The 6,000-nt window shown below is 41.8% G+C and overlaps 1 protein-coding gene across 1 annotated transcript in view; it reads right to left on the bottom strand.

Annotated features, from left to right (window-relative positions):
- ttyh3b (tweety family member 3b) overlaps nt 1–6,000 on the bottom strand; it is a 183,490-nt gene that overhangs the window by 10,788 nt on the left and 166,702 nt on the right. The window lies entirely within an intron of this gene.

Below are 6,000 nucleotides of genomic sequence, written 5' to 3'. Positions count from 1 at the left end.
CGGTGTGCACACACACACACACACACACACACACGCAGGCATACGCACACACACATCCACCCATAAGCACACACGTATACACCAGTGCAAAGGGGATATTCATCATGCGATTTACCCTCATCTCCTTTGAGAAAATGTTGTTGACACAAATATGAGAGTCTATTTTGTATTTTGTGTGTGTGTGTGTGTGTGTGTGCGTGTGTGTGAGAGGGTGAAAAAAAAAATCCTATTTTCTCTTCCCTTTATGAAAAATTGTGAGCTGTCAGTGTTTTAGGGTTACAGCCACCCAAGGACAGTGGGGTTTTGTACCAGAAAAACAGAGATGCTTTATGTGCAGGCAGCCTGCAGTTGTATATTTTGGGTGTCAAGCATATAGTTCGTCACTTATGCCTGTTGTACATTACAGCAAAATAAATATAGCATCCCACATTTCAAGGTCTGTTTCTCCCTATCTGTAGTCTGTCCGTCATAGCTGTGCACCAAAAATCTCAAAACCAATTTAACAGGTAGAAAATCATTAGATTAGATTTAGTTCTGATGGAATCTAACTGGTTTAATAGATCAATAATCTCAAAGATGGCTCAGCATTGTGTTGCGGAGCCTAAATGACACTCTGGGGAAGCGTCAATCAAACCTCCGACCTGAAATCATAATAGGGCAACATTCATATGCAGCTGTAAAAAATCTTCATCATGGAGGGCAGGCACACAATGAAAGACCAGGAGAACATCATCATTACCATTATCGTCAACATCTTCGCTTCTCGTCGTCAGTGTGACCTTCACCGGTCGTCATTTTAATCATCATCATTACCATCATCACCACCACCTCCGCCAACTGAGCGCACCATTGTCCATCCATCCATCCTTTCCCTCTCTTCTTATCGCTGCCTTCATCCATCTGTTTGGTGAGCCAACAGCCTCTCTGACATTACAGTGTCTCATGTGGCCTTGGCTGCCGCTCCTGTCCGTCAGCATTTACACACCAAATGAAGTTTGACTGGGATTCAAAGCTTTTTCTATTTCCTCTCTAATGCATGTGCATGCCCTGTGTGTGTGTGTGTGTGTGTGTGTGTGTGTGTGTGTGTGTGTCTGTATGTGTGTTTAAGGCGTGCGGGTGTGGATGTGTGAGGGCAAGCGTAATGAGGTGATTTTTATTCGCCCTCCCTGTCCTCTTGCCCTGTCAGGACCACAGATTCAATTTGTGTGTTGAGAGAGTGAGAGTGAGAGAGAGAGATAGAGAGAGAGATAGCGAGAGAGAGAGAGAGAGAGAGAGAGAGAGAGAGAGAGAGAGAGAGAGAGAGAGAGAGTTTCCTGCCAAAGGATTCTCATCTATGAGCCCAGAATCAGAGATGGATGCAGAGATGAATGCTATTTTTGCCAGGGTGTATGTTTACCTCTGTGTGTGTGTGCGTGTGTGTGTGCGCGTGCGCATGTGTGCGTGCGTGTGTTTGTTGTTGTGGGAAAAGAGATGGAGAGCTCATATTTAACAACTTGGCACAACTTGGCTTGTGTGTGTTTGTGTGAGAAAGAGAGAGAGATGGAGGGAGGGAACAAGGGCGTGAGAGGGGAAGAAGTTCAGTGAGAAGACAGAAACACATCGAGGGATGAGGGAGTTTGGGAAGGTGGAGCTGCAAATTACAGGCGGGCAGTGGTTTGATAAGTGGAATCAATCAATCTTTCTCTTTCCACATTCTCTCTCCTTTTCACCACCCTCCCTCTCTTTTCCGCATCCTGACAGATAGATACAGAGGGCAAAATAGAGAGGGGGGAGGTTAGTTTAGTTTATGTATTTGACTGAATTTAAAGGTGCTACGTGTAGCATTTGTAAACATCAATACGCCATTGTCAAATTAATTGCAATACTTTAGTATAATTACTGTAAACAAATGAGACCAACATCGAGACAATAGCCTCTGTCTCATGCCAGGGGAATTGCTAGTGCTACTATTTCTCAAAATGAAGACATTTCCAATAAACCCTGTTGCTTTCTGGTGCCAAGAGGACGTTGCCACCCCCCCCCCCCCACACACACCCCGCCTCCCCCGCCCTGGCATCGATGTGTGTACATTTATTTTCTCTTCCACTTTACTGAAGAAGATAAACATGTTGGAAGTGATTTTTCCAGCGGCCTCTCAATCCTTCCACCATCTGCCTGTAGTTTGGATTATTTGACCATCAGTCAAATTGCGATGAACTCTGAAAGCTTTAGCTCATAGAACAGCATCCCGCTTCCTATATTGTGCCATAAACCAAACCAGCAGATTTCCCGCTAAACCCGACCCGGTGGCACGCAGTGTGAAATGCAGTGTGGAGGCTGCCAATCCTCTTGGCGATAGGTCTCGTTTGTTAACAGTAATTATACTAATGTCTCCAAATGAAGGTGGAAATGATTTATTGATGTTAAAACGCTCCACGTGGCAGTGTTAATAATGCATGCATCTGAAGAAAAAGTGTCCAAAAAGATTCTGTCAGCGTCCCCGTTGTTCATTTGTCCCCAGCATGGTGATGACAGCTGTAAAAAGAGAGACAGACAGACAGTCAGAGAGAGAGAGAGAGGACGACGCAGAACACGCCGACAGTTAAAAGAAGATCATACTGAGCTTGTTTTGACTTTCAGCGCAAAATCAGCCACATAACTTCTCCTCGCTTTAACATGCATACGAGCTCGCACAGGCTCACACATCCAAACACACACACGGATGCCTCTGAGATGTGACAGAGGATTGTCTAGCAATCCAACACACGTAGACACATGGAAGCAGGAAACAAGAAGCAGGAAACAAACAAAACGATGACAAAATATACGGTGCCTTTAGTGTGCTGAGGAACTACCAGTAGCAAGAGACTGAGGAGAGTAGGGAGGCAAAGAAGGGAGAGAGAGTGGGAGAAACTGAGTGGGAAGAGGAGAGAGAGAGAGAGGGAGAGAGAGAGAGAGAGAGAGAGAGAGAGAGAGAGACGGACGGACAGAGTGTAACAGAGGGAGGGGGGGCTGGATAACATGAGACAAAAGTGTTTCTTATCCGTTGAGCTCTGCAAACAAGGAAAACCCAATAAACAAACAATATCAAATGAGTGAGTGATAAACAGGTAAACAGAGCTGCAGCTGGAAAGTTGGTGCTCAGATGGTGTTAGTGAGAATATACCTTGGTGCGCTCATGCATTCATGAACACAAACACACACACATACACGCATATTTACACACACACACACACACTTTGAAAGAGATCTGATCTAAATCTGAATCACAATCAGATTTGAAGGTACGTACTTGGTTTGGGGCAGCAAAGATGATCCTAAATACAGCAGATTATCTGTTAGGCATGAACATCTCTCTCTCTTTCTGTCTCTCTCTCCTTCTCTCTCCCTGTGTGTGTCTGTGTTTGTGTGTGTTGCGTGCACATGTGTCTGTGTCTAGTCCTAAAGGATCTCATTTGAATTCTTCAAATGTGAAATTTGCAAGGTAGCATTCACACTCACACACACGCACACACATGTCTCTTGGGATTATGCAAAATGGTCAAAACCTCACTGTAAATATGCAGCCTAGTCAGATCTTTTTCACCAGCACCTAAAACCATATTAAAGCTCTCCAAATATATTATTTTGGTGAGGAAAAATGACTAATAAAATAATCCCTCATCATTGCTTAGAACCTAATTCTAAGCTCATCGCAAATCCAAAACAATACCTGTCTGGAGCAAAGTGAACCAAAAATAAGCCAAGAAGATATTTAGCTCCGGTGAGGTGGGAGGGAAGGTGAGGCGGCAGTGAAAGAGCTAATTTCCAACCTCAAACAGTGTTCGACAGATAAGCCCTGTGATATCAGACACAATGTGAGGCGCTTCATTTTTGGAATAGATTTGTAAATGTGCCCAACTATATTTACACTACAAAAATATTCATTTGAAAAAGCTCTACTACTTATCCACGCACCAGTGAGGTATTTTTTATGACTGAAGCTAATGATTTCTATTTCTGGAAAAAAAATGGTATGTTAATATATGGCATGAATATGGACTTTACACTGTATTAATAATAGCTATATGTTAAAACAAATTCACACAAAAGGGTCGGGTACATTAGGAACAGGTTGGCTGGGTGGTAAATCACAAGATAGAAGAGTTTTTTTCGTTATGTCTGGGAGAAATTGATAAAGATTTATAATAGACTCAGAAGGACAGTCTTTGTAACAGTTTGTATTATGACACGATGCCACAAGTTTTCAGGAAAGGCGACACCTCAGAGATTAGAACAGCATTTCCATCAAATTCGGTGAATTTTCCTGGGGCTCTAGCACATTTTCAGGCCTACAGCAGTGTCGAATCTGCATAAAAATGCCAAAATGCTACCAGATAGAGAAAAACAGTTTGAGGCATGATTTTTATCAAGGACTAACATGTCAAACACACTGGTATCATATTTTAAGGTGTCAAATTTGTCTTCTTTGGAGACAAGACCAAAATTGGGAAAAATGCGTTAATGTTTCATGTTACAAATTACAAATATTCAACAATTGTATAAAAAGAAACTAAAACATACTGGCGAGAGGAAATGTATTTGATAAAAATACATAGTAGTTTGCATTTTCATATTATGCATATACATTATAAAATACCTCTTTGAGATGTAACCTGACAGACAAAATGAAAAAGATCTGAGACCAGCAACTAATTTAACCTGTCACATGGCTTATTGCCCAAACTAATGGCTCTACTTGGATGGGACATGGCATTTGTTAGGTTTGATTCCAGGTTCTGTGGTTACAGTCCTGAGCAGCGTATGATATATCCTAGGATATATGAGATTATGATGGATGTACTGTATGTACAGTGGAAGTATAGCAGAGAGTAGATGATATCTCTAAAATTACATTGTGTATCATCTGTCCTGTGTATCTGGTTGGTGTTGAACAGCCCCATAAATTGGTGAATGTTGCCAAGTACTGAACGGCAGAAACTGATTATACAGTAATTGAAGAGGTGACAACAACAAAGAATATGAAAATACAAGCGTTGATGAAATATGATTGTGGTCAAACTGATCTTATTAGTGTGCTTGTTGTAACTTACTGGAATTGTTACCTTGGAAATGAGGCTGCAGTGCAGCACCTCACGCTTGCTAGGAGATGTCAATCAAAATGTTACGTGCCTTAGTGCTGGTTGAGTAAGCATCTCTTCACGGAGCGTTTACAAACAGAGTGGAGAAAAATGATTCTTTGGCTGTTTTGAATCCAAATATCTCAAATGGATATGACATTTTTGGTGAATGTTTTGGGCTAGATCATCTTCTTTAGGTAGGATTAGGTACTTCACGCTTAAAAAGCCATCTTCATTTCATGGGGTCTTTAACTGTGTTGTGATCAGCTGCTTGTTTTTATCATCATCTAGTCTCACCAGCTTACTGTCACTGGGCTGTTTGAGAAGCTCTGCAAGGGCCCAGAAATACTTTGCTACAAATTCCAGGAGGGGTTTGAATATCTGCAAAATACAAATACCAAAATACACAAAAGTAATTAAGCACATATTTTAAATACATGAAAATACTGCCAATCTGTGGTCACAGAGATCAGATGACAATATTTCCTTTCCCTCCATCTCATCTACAATCTTTACTTTCCTTCCATCCTCCATCCCTCCATACTGAACCCCCCACCTCTCTCTTGCTTCCTCCCCACTCTCCTTCCTCTTGTATAATTGCATGTGCGTGTGTATGTGATGTAACAAGACATTTATTGCATTTTGCTGTCTTCCATTCCACTGCATGTGTGAGCGTGTTTATGTGTGTATTCGTGCGGGTGTTTATGTGCCAGTTCGCAGTTTGCTTGTGCGAAGGCATTTTGTTTACATGAAATCATGTTTTATGTATGTAATGCATGGAAGCATTGTGATGTAAATATGTCCTAGCAACTCTACTGCCTATGCATTAAAATGGTGTGTGTGTGTGTTTGTGTGTGCATGAGCGTATACTATATGTGTGTGTGTGTGTGTTGTCCTGAAT

Source organism: Centroberyx gerrardi, chromosome 3 (genome assembly GCF_048128805.1).
Source record: "Centroberyx gerrardi isolate f3 chromosome 3, fCenGer3.hap1.cur.20231027, whole genome shotgun sequence".
In the NCBI taxonomy this organism is placed as follows: domain Eukaryota; kingdom Metazoa; phylum Chordata; class Actinopteri; order Beryciformes; family Berycidae; genus Centroberyx; species Centroberyx gerrardi.
Note: the sequence above shows the minus strand (reverse complement) of the source record. Positions and strands in the feature narration are given on the sequence as shown.